General features: G+C 30.3%; 1 protein-coding gene across 2 annotated transcripts in view; it reads right to left on the reverse strand.

Annotated features, from left to right (window-relative positions):
* The window catches only part of LOC129987961 (junctophilin-1-like), a 137,632-nt gene that overhangs the window by 9,308 nt on the left and 110,277 nt on the right, over positions 1-18,047 (reverse strand). The window lies entirely within an intron of this gene.

The following is an 18,047-nucleotide window of genomic DNA, read 5'->3' on the forward strand; positions in this document are numbered from 1 at the left end:
AAAAAAAAGAGTATCCAAAATCAAAATCCGATTTTATTCACTGTATTTTTGAAGTACAAAACGCGTATATCAGAGAATCAAATGCAGAACACTTTTAGGTTCGTCGCTTTGTTGATTGTTTATTTCATATACAGAAACTATTCAAAAGAATATTCATATTCTGAAGCTTTTATGGAAATTCATTGAATTTCAGAAATTAATCGTATTTTAAAATTTAAACTAAAACCATTGACTGCGCGAGCTCAATAAAATTTACCTTTCTCTTTACTCTGAAGTACATATTCTATTTTAGACTAATTACTAATTGTAAAATTAATGCCAAGGACAACTTGGAAAATTAATCATCTCTGAAAAAAGGGAAAAAGGGAATTCGGAAAGAAAGAAAGAACACAAGGTCCACTTTTCGTTAAAATGTCGATTTCTATGCAAATTGAGCGAGGCAATAATTCTCTGTGAGGAATGGACATCTGCCAGAAAGGCGGGAAAATAAATCAGATAGCATACACAGCAAGCTGTAAATTGCAGAAATTCCCCATTTCCTTAAAAGCATTTTATAATACGCCGTAAATAAACTCGAGGCCCCAAAGGTAGCAAACAGCAGTCTCTTACGTTAAACTCGAAATAAACATTTCATATGAGCTTTGATTTACGGCTTTTTCTAATTTTCAAAGAAGGGGATATAGTAGCAGAATTCAGCACCAAGACTCGAAAAGTTTAGAATTTCTTTTTAATAAGTGACCAAACGATTTTTATCAATTCTATTTATAAATTTACTTTACAAAAATTAATAAACAGTGTTACAGGAAAAAATCAAATTAGATGCATTTAATTCAAATTATTCGAATAAAAATTGCCGAAAGGGGAAAGGATTTTTATTTCTTACTTTCTAAATGTAATTTTTTTCATCCTTATTATACTTATCTGCGATAACTGATTGCCAATACGTTGTATTCTGTTTACTTTTTTTAGAAAGGATTAAATTCGTACAATGCGAACTATTAATTATGTAAATTAAGTAGTTGCTTAATTGCTCGAAACTTTGGAGGGCCTGAAATCTCGATATTATATTTCGGTAATTAAAAAAATCTAATTTTTAACCGTTATTTATTTACATGATCCACGTGAACCCCCGGGGGGGGCACCTCGAAATGAGGATGAGATGCTTCCGGCATGGTGGTTGGATCTCTCCACCCTGGATTGTACACAAATAGGTGGGGGATCTGACTCCTCCCATCGATGACGGGACGTACTTCCTTCGGGGAGGGTTGTACCGTGGCCGGTGACGGCCCTTAGGACTCAACCACAGTTCCCGCCAATGTTGCTGTTGCGGCGGTCCGGTCATTCAGTTTTTATCGTTTAAATCCGTGTGCCTTCGTGGCGGGTCGGAGAGTTAGATGGCTGACTTACATGGTCCACGTACTCGAACAATTCATGTTAAAATCAAACATCACTTTATCTTTAGGACTTTTTTCATTAATTTAAATTCATTTACAAATGCTGATGATAGAAGTATAAATGATAAAAGTATCTTTAGGTTAGTTAACATGCATTTTTAAGTACTGAAAATATCCGGAATCAATTACAATCATTAAAATCAAGAAAGCGATAAAGAAAAAAATTACAAATTTTGAAATTAAAAAAAAAGAATTAAGCTAAATAAAAAAGGTATAGTTTAGAAATATAGGAAATTTTGAAGAAAATTCCCTTTTTTATTTCAATGAAAATTAAGAACATAAATTTTAAATTCGTTTTTCTCAAAATTCCCAACATTCTCAAAATTTTCCAAATGTTTTCCAAAACATGATTTAAAATACTATTAAGAAGATCAGTCATCCGGCATACATTTAGTTTATAATACTGTTTAGCAAAAATGAAACAAAATATAAATGTAATAAATAATGTAAATAAATGCAATATTTAATAACGTAATTAAATTTCACTTTTTAGACTTTAAAAAGTACTTTACAAAAATCTATGATTATAAACTAAAATTGTTAGTATTTGAGTTATTGTTAAACTTTTGTTTCAGTTGCTGAGCCATTACATCATTAATTACGTATGCACTATACGTATATCCCGAAAAGTTTACAATTCTAATCCTTTATTTTTGATTTAGAGTGTTTAAAAAAAGGTCAGGTTTTGCAATATTTAAAATAATAATAAAATTATGAAATATTTTTGTACGCTAAATAAGATTTCGCTTAAATTTTATTTGAAAATTAAATGAAAATATTATTTCAAATATCATTGTTAAAAAAAAAAAACTCCAAACATAGTCGGATACTTTAAAAACTATTTACACAGATTTTAAATGAAAATCAGTCAAAAATATCATGTTTTGAGACTAAGCCGCTGGGGAACGGCAATGCCTAAGGGCATCTACACTGTTTGAACTGTGTAACGTTTATGGTTTTTTTTACAATAGCATGCTGTTTAGTAATAGAGGGGAAAATGTTATATTTTGATTAATTTTTTAATTTATATTTTATTTAAAATCAACAATTCTTAGAGGTATCGATTAGCCAAGAAATAACTTCGTGCTAAATTTTGTAGCTTGAATTAAGACAATATAATCTGAACACCGATTTGAATTATTTTTACACCATCCAATTTACAAATAGTATGAATGATTATTGAATATTCATTGGAAAAGTATGCTCTTTAGCAATAGAGGTAAAAAACTATATTTTAATTAATTTTTTAAATTTAAATTTTATTTAAAATTTTGAAATTTTTTTCGAAATGCCTACTACTTAAGAAATAAGTTCGTGTTGAATTTTGTAATACCCTGCAGACCGATTTAAACAATTTTTATATCACCCAATTTACAAATAGTATGAACGATTATGGAATATTAATTGGAAAAGTATGCTCTTTAGCAATAGAGGTAAAAAACTATATATTAATTAATTTTTTAAATTTAAATTTTATTTAAAATTTTGAAAATTTTTTCGAAATGCCTACTACTTAAGAAATAAGTTCGTGTTGAATTTTGTAATACCCTGCAGACCGATTTAAACAATTTTTATATCACCCAATTTACAAATAGTATGAACGATTATGGAATATTAATTGGAAAAGTATGCTCTTTAGCAATAGAGGTAAAAAACTATATTTTAATTAATTTTTTAAATTTAAATTTTATTTAAAATTTTGAAAATTTTTTCGAAATGCCTACTACTTAAGAAATAAGTTCGTGTTGAATTTTGTAATACCCTGCAGACCGATTTAAACAATTTTTATATCACCCAATTTACAAATAGTATGAACGATTATGGAATATTCATTGGAAAAGTATGCTCTTTAGCAATAGAGGTAAAAAACTATATTTTAATTAATTTTTTAAATTTAAATTTTATTTAAAATTTTGAAAATTTTTTCGAAATGCCTACTACTTAAGAAATAAGTTCGTGTTGAATTTTGTAATACCCTGCAGACCGATTTAAACAATTTTTATATCACCCAATTTACAAATAGTATGAACGATTATGGAATATTCATTGGAAAAGTATGCTCTTTAGCAATAGAGGTAAAAAACTATATTTTAATTAATTTTTTAAATTTAAATTTTATTTAAAATTTTGAAAATTTTTTCGAAATGCCTACTACTTAAGAAATAAGTTCGTGTTGAATTTTGTAATACCCTGCAGACCGATTTAAACAATTTTTATATCACCCAATTTACAAATAGTATGAACGATTATGGAATATTCATTGGAAAAGTATGCTCTTTAGCAATAGAGGTAAAAAACTATATTTTAATTAATTTTTTAAATTTAAATTTTATTTAAAATTTTGAAAATTTTTTCGAAATGCCTACTACTTAAGAAATAAGTTCGTGTTGAATTTTGTAATACCCTGCAGACCGATTTAAACAATTTTTATATCACCCAATTTACAAATAGTATGAACGATTATTAAATATTAATTGGAAAAGTATGCTCTTTAGTATTAGTGAGGAAAAAGTTATATTTTAATTCATTTTTTATATAAAATTTTATATAAAATTAAAAAAAAATTCTTAGAGTACCGACTACCCAAAAAATAACTTCGTGTAAAATTTTGTAGTTCTAATTAAGACAATATACCCTGCAGGCCGATTTCAATGATTTTTATATCACACAATTTATAAATTGTATCCAGCTTCTAAATATGATCACATTAAGATGGGAAGATATAATCTAATTGAACTGAACTCAATGAATGAATAACACATTTCTCCGTAAGCGTGAATATAAACAGAATAGAAATATAAAGGAGAAATTCAGTAAGAAGAACACTAAGTTCTTAAATTTTAAGAGAGGGAGCCTGAAGAACTCCCACATAAATCCGATTCCTTTTTTTTTTTTATTTTTTTTATTTTTTTATTTCGCTACGACCTTCCTCGCGAGGCGCAAGCTCAAAAGTATGCAATCTTCTTTTTATTTGCCGTGCTTTCTAAAATAAAAGGGTGAGGCAATGCGATGCACACCTGAAATAGAGCTTTGTTTTTATTTATCTATTTGGAAAGATGTATAAATAAACAGGGAAGCAGGGTGTAGCAGCAGCTGAGAGCTGCGCTTTATTTCGGGGCATCAGCGGAATGCGAAGGAAGACAATCGAGGCTAAAAACCACCTTAAAGTATCTGACGACGTGACGACTTTCTCTCGGTTCATTAGACTCCTCAGTATCTTTACAATTTTTGGTTCTATTGTTATTAGTTCAAGTTAAAGCGCCTTCTGCAGAAATTAAGTGTGTATTCCCGACAAGAGAAATTCATATGCCCCTTTCCAATATTTAAAAATGAAACAACAATATATAAATTACTGTTAGATATTTATATAAATTTTAATAAAAAATAATTTTGGGAATATTGTTGAAAAACCAACGAGAGTGGTCTCAAAACTTCCTCTCATACTCTTTAATAAGGATAAAAAACCAGAGACCATACTCTCTAATAAAGATGTAATATCAGAGAATATACTCTCTAATAAAGATGTAAAATCTTCGGGAGTGGTCTCCCGAAAACTTTCTCGCACACTCTCTAATAAAGATGTAATGCCAGAGAACGCCTTCTATGGCATTGGCGTACAATAGTTACTAAATATTAAACTTTAGTATGAATTTAATATTTTACTGACGTGTGATCTTGACAAACGTATTTTTTTGGGCGATTAATCCCTAGCATGTGGTTAATAGAAAACCAAAATCAAATTTTCTTTTTAAACGGTTTTCTCAGTTGACTGAAACAAAAATTCGACTCAGAACCACATTTGTGTTGTTTATTAGAAGTAGATTATTCCTATAATGATAAATAACATTATCAGAATGGAAAGAGTTAAATGGTATTTAGATAGATTCGATTCAATTAATTAATAAATAAGGAAAACGGAGGAAGGCAGGTTTTCATTAAGTATGAAAGGTTTTAATATACATATTGCATGTTAGAGAAAAATATTCATCAAGATTATTATATCTTCACGATATTTTACAACTTTCAGGATATCAAACAACATCCTGAAAATATCAGACAATATCATGTAATAGAAAAGTGACTAATTTCACTTAGCTTAGCGTAACTAGACAAGTCAAGAGACTCGGGATAAAGTACGTTCCCGGTAGTGTTTTTGATTAAAGCACCCCTGAGTAAATAGGCACCCATCATTTGAAACATATATCTTTTGGAACCACTATGTCTGCTATAAGTCTGCTATTGGGAAGACTTTTAGGTGAAACTGGCCCACGTTTACATTTTGACTCGTTTTTAGTTTAGTCGTATTAACGTCCCGTTTTAAAGCAACACTAGGGCTATTTTGGGACGGACCTCGTCATTTTGAGCCGCAGTCAGTTGACGAGGACGACATCTTGATTGACACCCCCCCCTCTCCACACCGCACCAGCGGGAGGACTTTGCACCAGATCCGCTTACACAACGGTTCTTCGGTGTAATCGGGTCACGAACCTGAAGCTCCCCGGTTCCGAAGCCGAGACCTTACCACCAGGCCACCGCGGTCCACCATTTTGACTGATTGAAAAATTCTAAGTCATCTTGACAACAGAGGGTAATATGTTGCTAAAGCACATATCAATGCATCAATTTTTCAGTAATGCTGGTAAGGACATCCTGATAAAGTGTAGAGAGATCTTGATTTCTCGACTGAAGATCCTTAGCCATGTGATTCAACCACAATACTTAAGGGGCCACCATGGCCTGGTGGTAAGATCTCGGCTTCAGAATCGGATGGTTTCAGGTTCGAAAACCGATTCCATCGAAGAACCATCGTGTTAGTGGATCTGATGCACGTTAAATCCATCCGGGCCAAATGTCCTCCAGCTGGTGTGGTGTGGAAATTTGGAAAGGCGCTGCTAGCTCAGGTGTCGTCCTCGTCATCTGACAGCGGTTCAAAATGACGAGGTCGAGATTATCTAAAATAACCCTAGTGTTGCTTTAAAACGGGACTTTAATATAACTATACCTTAAACCACAACAATTCTTGGGAGACGCCCACCATTAGTGGAGATTGATAACATGTTTTAGCCGTTGGTGTTACACGAAAACGGAAATAAACATCAGATACTGTTTGATCATGTTTCGCAGTAATAAAATTTTGCCATGAACATAGATGTATTCGTAGTGAATGATATATGCTAACCTGCCATGTACAGCTTATTGTGCCCGATATAAAATATACGGATATATTTTCCTCTTTATCTTTTCGTTGCTTGTTTAAAAATCATTAATCTTTTGAAGAGTAGCGGCTTGTTTCCATGAGAACCGGCAGTTTCAAAATAACTAATTTTAGTCTAAGACAGCGAACTTCCAATATTGACCTTGTCTTGTAAAAACGGCGTAAATTTCTAATTTGAGGACAAAAGGTAATATTCGCAAAATAATAACATGCGAATTTTACTTATTATTAAAAATAATTAATTAATTTCTAAAAATAAATTGCTGAAAATAATTAAAACCTTTCATTTAATTTTCTAGTTCTTTTTTTCCAAACTGTAATTAATACTATAAACTAGTGTCCTTATGATATATTATTATTTTTTCATTGGAATTATCTAAAGGTGGAATTATCTATCCATTGACCCAAATTTTTTTTGTTAAATGCTTGGATATTTTAGATACTTGACAATTCTTTGTCACACTAATCTTTATGATATTCTCATTTTGTATTCTTGATTGATTCGTATTTGTTTTGATTGCGTTTTTTTTTTTTTTTTTTTTTTTTATTAACTTCACTCCATTAAAAAGAAAAATATACTGTAACATATATTTGGAGCAAAGACAACATAAATATTTTGGTCAGTGAATCATTTAAATGCATTGGGAAAAAAAATCCAGATTTCAGTGTGAAGTATCTACGTTAGATACAACATGAAACTTAAAAAAAAAAAAAAATGTATTATAACTCTTATTTGCCGATATTTAACCACGATAGTTTGCTATGCTAGACTTTAAAATAAAATAGTAGATTTTAGTCACATTTTGGATGAAATCTAGTTACATAAAGTCTGTCTATATACGTCTGTGTGCATTTGAACAGAAAATACAATCTGGATAAATGGAGTTTGGTATATAATTCAATTGGTAAAATAAGACATTTCCAATCAAATTTTAAAGAAAATTTGTCCATGGAGTGTCAGTTCGTCAATCTGTCTATTTGTGCGTATGTAAACGCTATAACTTTAGAACATAAAACACTAGTTGGATACATTTTAGTTTATGATCTCTTCATTAATATTTTAGATATATATCTAATTTTGAGCAAAATCAGTCAAAGAAAAGGATTTTGTTTCTCTAGCGATGCACATATGAACTCGGTAACTCAGAGAAACAATGGATTAGATGAATGAAAGTTTTTTTTTATAATACTGACATCGAAATTGTTTATCAAATTTCGGAACCTATCGATTAATGAGAATGGTTCTGTTTCAAAATGTACATTTTTATGTCTAGTAGGTGTATGATGAAAAGTTCATTAAAGGGTAACGAAGTTTGTCCTACACTAAAACACGGACAAAGTGTACATAGGAAGGGCACTTGCAGAAATCCAAAATAGAAAGACAACAAATTGTTACTATATAATTGCAACAGCACAAAACGCTCAGATAAAACTCGCCTGGGGATCAACTTTACAAAGAAAAACGTCTCTTCACTTCTTGCTTCTCTAGACTCGACTAGCGATCTGTACCTCTGTGCGCCTCTGCTTTTATAGCTCTAGTGACAGGACATTGAATGCTTTAGAACAAACGCTGAAACTCAAGTTTTCAAGCAGACATCGTCAAGATTTTCGAATATTCTTGAACCTTCATTTTTGTCTTCAAATTGTTGCCAAGGCCAAGAATCATTGCCTTGACATCTATTCAACAGCCATTAAAATATCTGTAGAACTATCTTCTTTACCATAAAACTAACTGCGCAGGAAAGCAATATTACAAATTCTTAACAATAGGATTTTTATTCATGCTATTATGAAAGTAAACACTAAATGTATCATACTCTCGAAGGTCACGAGAAAGTCAATGTGAGAATGTTAATATCAGAACTTGAATAATTGTTTAATTCAAACGGCTGTTTTGTTTCGTTTAATTTCTTAAAATGAATGCAACCTTTAAAAGCGAAAGATTAACTGTGGATAGATTTAGACAGCAACTAACCAACTTAAATAGCAACTAACTGAGATAACAACAACTTCTACCTCCAAAAATTGCAAAGAGTTCGTTATATGAGGCTTACTGCAAAAGAGATTCATTTTTATTTCCTTTTATAGGAATTACACAGAGAAAAGGCTTGTATTCTAAAAATTCGACTCTGAGATTTTGATGTTTTTCCACCTTTCAGACCTCCCAAAATCCGAAAAACATATTATTGGAATTACGTTTATTTACCAATCTGTGAACAAAGTAATTGAAAACAACAACAAGCTACATAGAAGAAATTTGGTATGAGGTCTTTTTACCAAATTTGCAGTCTGCTAATAAATTTTGGAGAAATCCATCTATGGGAAGCTGTCTGTACTTCATTCATGTTCATGTCAACATAATAACTTATAAATATAAATAGTTAAACAAATGAAATTTGGAGCATATACTTATGATTACAATAGTAAAATTCTTTGTATCAATTTTTGGACTCAATTCATCGAATGGTTGACTTATTTTGTATTTGCACATTTCCAGGTTATGTGAATGCGATAATTCAAAAACGCACCAACTTAAACAAATGAAATTTGGTATGTATTCTTATCTAAAAAATCAGTAGTATTTTGTAAATTTCGAAACAAGTAGTGCTGTAAATATTATTTCATGAAAGAATAGCCCCAAATTTTTAACTATCTTAATCATGTTTTAGAAAATTTTCTTTTTTCGGTATGTGAATTCTAATAAAAAGAAACAAAATCTTGTTAAAACAGACGAGTTTGCTTCTGGGAAGCGTGAAAGCGAAGTCAGAACGAAATGATTGCTTATAGGGAAAAAATGAAAGGAAACAAATGAAGAAAGTAAAGTTGAATTTTGCGAGATGGAAAGATAAAAATATGAGTATCATACAGTTGGTGGCGCGCTAAGTCTGGGCTGGGACTAGAGCAGCCAAGCTACCGCCAGATGTAACGTTCGTTTCAGCTTTTCCCTATTGTGTTTTTATTGTTTAAGTAGTGTTATTCAGAAAAAAATGACAACAGCAACAGGCTGTTCAATGTAGGAAACTACAAGCAACATTTTACATACATTATGAATTATTTTAATTAGTTAACATATTTTTTATACTTTCTAAATCACTTGCGCAGAATTACTTATGTGTTATTATTGAATTATTTTAACAGAGAAAACTATTATTCTTGAAACTTATCTTTAAAGCAATTCTATAAAATATAAATACATCATTTGCATATCTAATGTATTTACTTATATTAAATGTGCACTTATTATGTGTAAAGCAAATTTAACAAAAATTTATAGCATGTTCAAAAATAAATATTAAAGAAACAAATCATTTTGCAGGGTGCTCTGTTGAAACATATTTCATTAGACATTAAAAGTTTGGATAAAAATTCAATAAAAACTTATTTATTAAGAATCTTCCACAATTAATCTATCTGTTTCTTGACAAATTCAGTATTTAAAAACTTCGTAATTTAATAAACTTGGGGGAATGAATTTTTTTAAATTTTATTTTTGCTCAACTTCTTTATTTCTCTCTAGATATAAAAACTGTCTTCAGAAAATTAGATATTTTCTTCTCAAACATTTCAACAAGAAACATTAATTCTGCAACAGGAAAATGTAAATAAAAATATGCACCTTTTTTATGCCTAAATGATGTGAAATTGCATTATTTTCAGATCGAGATCATTTTATAGTGTTGTCATTTAATTAAGAATTTTTACCAGACACCTTTTTCGAATTTCAATTAACTTTTTATATTTTCGGAACTTGTAAGTTTATAAATAGTTTTTCTTGAAAAGTGAAATAAATTGTTCTTTCATTTTCAAATCTTGGACACTCTCCAATAAAGCCAATGCTTTTTAAATAACTCGATTACAATAGGAAGAAGATCTTTTGTTAAATTTTTGACCCATCATTTTTTTTAGTTTAAGAAAAGTTCTTGGAAATTTATGCAATGTAGTTTTTTGAATAAAAGAAAAACGAAAAGAATGTACAGAACTTAGATTCTAAACGAATAAATAATTTGAAAAATATTTAACTTTTTTTGAAGTTGCAACCAAATACATTTTGTACTCATTGGGATAGTTTCAATAAGCAGACAAATTACAAAACAACATCAGAATTAGATTTGCTAATCAATTCCTTTTTATAAAAGTTGAAGTTAAAATTTTCTCAAAAATAAGAAAATGCTTATCTTTAGTATTGGACTGAAGACTTTTATATATAAAATGATTTTTTAAATATTGTAAAAAATAGTAACTATAGTTTTTAAAAATATCGAATTTTTTTCTTTTTTCTTTGCCTATAATTTTTCCCATATCTTGTAAATAATATTTTCATAAAATTAAAATTATTCCAGGATTTAAGAAATCACAGTATGCGAAGTACGAAATAAAAGCGGAAATAAAAATCCTGCTATGGATTTAATGATTGGCAAAAGCACATGCTTGAATGTTTTGAGGGAGAGTTTGAATTTCATCATAGTATTTAGAAACACTGTTTCAGGTAATATATCATATTGAATTAAAAATAACATTGAATTTAATTAAAAAAATTGCACGAAAAGGAAATTTATATCATTAAAAAGGACTCTTTTGCATCTTAAGACAATACATAAAGTTTTTTTTTATAACTGTTTTGGAAGATATTAATATCAATTTTCCTAGGCAAGTCATAATGATTACAGCTAGATTTAAGATTAATATAAGGCGCCAAAATTGAACACGTTTGGAACGATTTCTCGCCAAACATAATCATGACAACTTTTTATTACAATTTTAAAAACCGTTTGTTAACTTTTCTGGTAACAAACCTGGTTGCAGACTTTTAAAGAATTTTTGAACGATTGGCATGATTTTGGCTTGCTTGGAGAGAAACCGTACATTAATCTTAAGTCTTATCACGATTTCTTATCTGGAATTGTTAAGCCGATATTCGCGCTTCATTGAACTTTTTATTTGAAGCCTATTTCTTGATTTCTTTTATACCTTTTTTCCTTTGACCGAATATCCTCTTTGGTGATATGGCGAAATATCTTCAGAAAATTTTAATAATATTTTGAAGCTCCATTAATTAGCTAAATGAGGCATTTGATTCAGTAGAGCTGTAAAATTGTTCGATGACTACAGTTTGAAATTTGTAAATTTGTATTATATTTTGTTAATATTTGACTGCTGCCATTCGATAATTGGTAATGAATTCGATTTCTGTGCAATGTATGTTAGCCTTTTATATATAGTGATTTTTCAGATTACATATTGGATCAATATATTGTTTTTCAAGAAAATTATTCCTTTCTTCTTTATTTGATTTCGATTTGTTTTTGAGCTTAGTAGATATGATGCCAATGGGCACATAACACAAAATAAAAAAAATCTTGGATTCATTAAATTTTTTTATCCAAGTCATAGAACTGCTTTTTAAATGTTCTCAGACAGACAGACAGACATAATGCTGAAAATGTTTGAGGTCTGAAACGTGGAGATTTGCTCACATCTTTTGATGATTACTATACTTTCTCTCAAGAAAGTAAAAAGAATAAAGTCAGGTTTAAAATTTTATTTTCTCCTAATAATATTAAATATGTTACTTTAAGCACTGAAGTTGTTTTCTAAGAACAAATTAAATTATTTAGAACAGTAATATTGCAATTCTAGCTTTTTTTTAAACAAAATCGGGTTATTTGGTTAATAAGTAAGAAATGCAAGTCGCAGGATTCAAATATTCTTGGCTGTATCATATTGCCTTTGATTACACGCATGTGCTTATAAGACACATTTCCTAACAAACTTAATTTATTAGACACTATTATGTTTACCACCAATTAATCTTGTAAATATTTCCATCTATAGAGAGTAAAGGCTGCAAATGAAATCTTTAGTGGGACCAATTTCGTTTATCTGTAAGTCAATGTGAAAAGTCAAAAATATTTTCCTAAAAATAATTTAAATAAAGAAATATTATATATATATAAAGCGCTTACGTGGACGCAAAATCAGGCTGAATTTGTTAATCGCCGTTTGGAAACACTTCGACCTCGCCCGGGAACATCAATACGCGGTTTAATAAGATTTCAAGCGAACGTTATTCTTGCAGCGAGTTCGCAAATTGTACAGACTAACTCTATGGCAAAGAATACCGACGTGCTCTGATTGGTCGATTTCTTTCGCACAGACTTTCTATGCTGTAGCTGTTGCAACCCTGTTTGGTTTCTACGTATTTTTTTGCCTGCCATTTTTCAAAATGGAGGAATTAAATCTTCCAGAGAAATACAAGTATAAAATAATTGAGAATGATGAGAATAGAGCTATTTTTCGTATTTCAGATCTTGTAAATAAAGAATTAGCACAGGTAGCAATTTTTCTGTGAAGTATTATTATTGTGAAGGCTTGAAAATTAAGCTTTTTTTTTACTTTAAATAAATTTTTACGTTAAAATCATTACCATAAAATATTTACATGCAAATATACTATATTTATTAAGATATTTAGACGACATTAAACGGAATAGAAATCATTATAATTCTTATTGAATATTCATGCAAAATAAAATAAGGAGATATTTATTTATTAATTTCTTATTCAAATTATTGCCATAAGATGTCTATCTGCAAATGTACTATATTTGTTAAGATATTTAGATTCATATAGTTATTAATAATCTAATTATTAATCTTGATATTTGTTATTAACTTAATATTAAGATTTATAAATATATAAATAGTTAATACATTTCTTTTGAATACTTATTTCTTGCATTTCTGTAACACATATTTCAGGAATGGATTCAAGAATATCAACAAAGATCGGGAACAGTTTGGCAATATTTGAGCCAAATAAGCGATAACTACACTATTATGAGTGCAAAACATTGCCAAAAAGATGCCAAGGCTTAAACCAATCAGAGCACGTCGGCATCCTTTGCCATAGAGTTAGTCTGTACAATTTGCGAACTCGCATTCTTGCATCAGTCTGAAAAATTTTTAAACAAAAAAATAACGGTCAAATTTTTTTATGGTGAGTTTAAGTCGTGCCGTATCGATTTTAAAACGAGACCGTCAAAAAAGAGAAGACAGGTCAAATGAAAATGCTCAAGAATTGTTCATAAGAAGATCCAGTCGTAATGAACGAGATAGGATTAAATGTTTATGTATACGGAGCGAAGTCTCCGAACTACAGGAGCACAGGACCCTGTTCTTTTTGCCGGGCATGTTACTGGTAAAAAGAAGTAAATTCAAGTGGCAAATGCACAAAATGCTGTCATGATAAAAAAAAAAAATTATTTTGGAACATCTGTTGAATCCACCGGAAATATTGAAAGACTTGCTGATCAGAAATTGAATCGAAGGAAGAAATATCGGAAGCATATAAGAGAATATAATTCTGCACACAAAGAACTTTGATGAAGGTGATTTTTGCGAGTGTACTTTTTACTTTACATTTTTTATTTCTTTCATTGTTTTATCATATTTTGAAATAAATTAAATCTGAATATATCTGTTGCTAGACTAAAGTGGTTTAGTAGATGGAGAGCGAGCGAAGCGATCTCAGAGGAACTACATTAGCAGTTCCTGGGAGTTGGCGAGCATAAGCAAGTAGTGGGCGAAGCCCCTTAGTTATTCTTTAATTTATTATTTTTAATAAAATTTCATAATACAACGATGGCTGAGTATGATAGACATAGAAGATGGAAGCTACAAAATTCCAAAATTATGCACTTGAAAATGTAAAAATTTCCAATGTTTCGAAAAGTATTTAGCAGTTGTGTCTAAAGTTTCTACAGTTCGTTAATTTCTTTTTAACATTTTTCTGTTTTTCTCTCTGAATAATGTGAAAACGTTTCCCTCCTAGAAACTTACTTAGATTTATGAAAAGACTAACGAAGTTTCTCACTTAAAATGTTCAGGTGCTCATATTCCCACAGCAGAACTAAAAGACTTAATTTAACCCTTTCTAGGGACCTGGGAAGTATGCTTCCCACCAAATTTATCAATCTTTGTATGAAATTATGTAGGTTGGCATAAGTTCTGACAAATTTTTTTAGAAAGACAGAAACTTAGATGCTTCAGTTGTTTATCTTATACAAAATGATGTGTCTTGATTTGTTACTTAATTATTAATTAACTAAATTAATTAATTAATCAAATTAAATTTATCTAATAAGCTAAATGAATCTCTTTTCTTATTCTAATTTCAAGCCTAAAAATATTTAAATATAATATGACTAGAAAAAAAATGGCCCTTTAAAGGGTTAACAAAATAACAGGCGCTCACATTAAGTACTTTGTAAAAATATTAAAGCGATTTTCTTTTAATATTAAAGTAAGCATTAACCAACGTTGCAAGCACAATTAACTAGTTTAGTGCATTCTATATGTATACATGTTAATCCAAAATCCATAGTTAATATGTAATTTTTTTAACTAATGGAATTTTACTTGTTTTATTATGATTTTTTACAAAACTTACTGTACAACTATTTGTATTGCATTCTATGTGTATATGGGTCAGTGATTGACTAAAAAAATGGGATTTCAGGGACTTAAAAAAATTTATTGCTTAATACACTACTTCATAAGAAAAGATGTGGCTTTTTTTTTTTTGGAAAAGATAGTTTTTTATTACTGATTTTGAATGAATTTGAGGTTGTCTTTTTGGTACAGTTCTAGGGACGGGTACCATTTGGCGATTTTCCACCAAATTTTTCTCGCCAAGTTTCGGAATTTTCTCGTCAAGCTCTGCAATTTTCAGAATTTTATTTCTCAATATTATGACTATTTTCAAGAGATTATCTTTAAAGTCTGGCGCCAAATTTGGCGGTACCCATCCCTAAGATTTAGCCGTCTTTTTCATAACATTTTCAAGAGATAAATCTATTATACTACATTTTAGAAGTCTACATAAACACGAACAAAGTTCCTCATGCAAATATTTGTCACTTCTGTGTACTTTATTTTATTCAATTTTCTTAAATGAATGAGAATACTTTGAATTTTACTACGAATTAAACGTTTATTTTTACTTTTAATGTAATGCAAATTATCAGCTTAATTCCTTCAACTGGTAATTTTTTTCTTTTGTGTGACTTTTCAGTTGCGCAATAAAAGTTTTCGCATTTTTATTTTGAATTAAAAAAATTGATTGAATTTAAAACATCCTATCCCCCCCCCAAAAAAAATACATCTTATTGAAAAGATCACTTCCATTTTACCATGTCCATCGTCTTCTATTCTAATGATGGGACTAAAGACGGTTCTTAACCGATTGAACCGATTCTCAACTGTGCTTCGTTCCTCAGGGCCACACTCCAGACTGCTATCTAACCTCGTCTCATTTCAGTAGTGTAATTAGGATGGAATAAACAGGACATCGTTTTCAAGAGACTCAAAACGTTGAAAATTTAGGAAAAGGTGACGATTATTTTAAAATTTTGTTTTTGCTGTTAAATCAAAATCCTTAAAAACTGCTATCAGACAAATCTGAAAAAATTATTATATAAGTCTTTCTTACAGTTTGCTTTCGATTTTGGTTAGTTCATCGTATTCTACATTTATTTATAAGGTCAAAATAATTTGTATGTGGATTACATTAAATATCAAACAATAAAAAAAATTCCAGACTCATTAAAAAACTTATAAAAGAAAATACTAAAAATATTTTCAATCTGCCTTATTTTTCAATTCCGAGCTCTTTTCAATACTTTATTTCGAATTTGGAGATATGAAAGAAAATCTGTGATGCAGGTGGTTTTGAACTGGTACAACTGGTGGTGTAAGGATGGTACGTGGTGCATTCAGCATAAAATGGTATTTTTCATTCCAAGTGATCATGAGTAGCTTAGCAAGTATAAATGGCGTCTGGAGCTTAGTATGTTTCGTCCTTTCAACTTATTAGGGTTTTAAAAATGACACATTAACTCAATGATGGCCTTTAAAACTGACGTCCATACAGGCCAATTGAAGCTCCACCCCCATTACAGTTTCCATTTGGCCTACTAAAGCCTACTCTGATGGAGATATAACTACTTTCTTGCATACGAAGTATAAAGAAAGTATTATATCCGTCAAAAAATTCGATCCCATGGTTTTGATGAATCTTGTTTCCCTCTAGACCTCCCGGAGCTAGAAAACACATTTTAGGCATTATTCTGTCTGCTGTGACAAAACTACAAGAAAACGCTTTGGGTTAGATGAATGAAATTTGTTATATGAACTTTACACCTAAATAGTAGATTTTTATCGAATTTTGAGCGAAACCAATTCAGAGATAGATTGCCTCTTTAGCTTTTCGAATAGGAATTATTAGCACGTTAGTTACAAAACGAAGAGTGCTAGATGAATAAAATTCGGTATCCAGATTTCATACCTATAGTGCAGACACCTATCAAATTTTTGAACCAAATCCATCAGAAACATGTAAACGCGATAACTCAAAAAAGCAATTACTTAAATGTATCAAATTAAGTACATGATTTTGTGACTACCATTTTTGTTTTAATCTGTTGGCAAAAACGCATCTGGAACACAAATTCGATTTTAGAATACTCTTAATTGCCTGCCGGGGATTAAGCGCCAAAGATCATACGATAGATTCAGTATGAATGTTAAATTTACGCCAAAGGTTAATATTTTGTAATTATTGTACGCCAATGCTATGCAAAGCGTTCTCAGTCTTATGGGAAGTTCACAATTTTTTTTTTTTTGCAAAGGAATAATACTTTTGTTAGAGAGTATACGAAATTTTTTTGAAGAGACCACTCCCGTTGTTTATTAAAATTAGCTTAAAGGAACAAGAAATATACTAAGGCCAGGATAGCTTGGTTAGTAGGACGTTGGACTCGCATCCCTTAGGTGGTGAGTTTGAACCCCACCGGACGAAGACTCTCCGTGTGTGGGGTGGCTGGCGCACGTATAAATCTGTCGTGGTCACAAAGTCTTCCATGACGAGAGTAATACCACTGGGGGTACTGGTTCAGAGGTGATCGTTCTCTGATTCAGGTCTAAATGACGATCTATCGATGAGTGAATGAAATGCATGAATGAAGTCCGAAACCGAAAAAGGGTTGTGACGCGTGAGTAGCTAAGTCGTATTCTTGGCCCTAGTTGGCTCTACTGAAAAAACAAGAGATGTTCACTCGGTTTCTCGGCTTAAATCTCTGACAGATAATTGTCAGCGGGCTTGTAAAATGCCATAAATTATAACAACAACAGAAATATATTTGAGGGTTACATATATTTTAATTCAGTATCAGAGATTGATATAATTCTGAATTTAGAATTTAAAAAGTAAAATGTGGGATGATTATTCCCAAAGAGAAATTTACTACGTAATTGTTACATGAAAAGTGAGTTTGAGATTCAAAAGAAATCTCTTTTTCTTTTCTTTTTTTTATTTCCATG

Source organism: Argiope bruennichi, chromosome 10, assembly GCF_947563725.1.
Source record: "Argiope bruennichi chromosome 10, qqArgBrue1.1, whole genome shotgun sequence".
In the NCBI taxonomy this organism is placed as follows: Eukaryota; Metazoa; Arthropoda; class Arachnida; order Araneae; family Araneidae; genus Argiope; species Argiope bruennichi.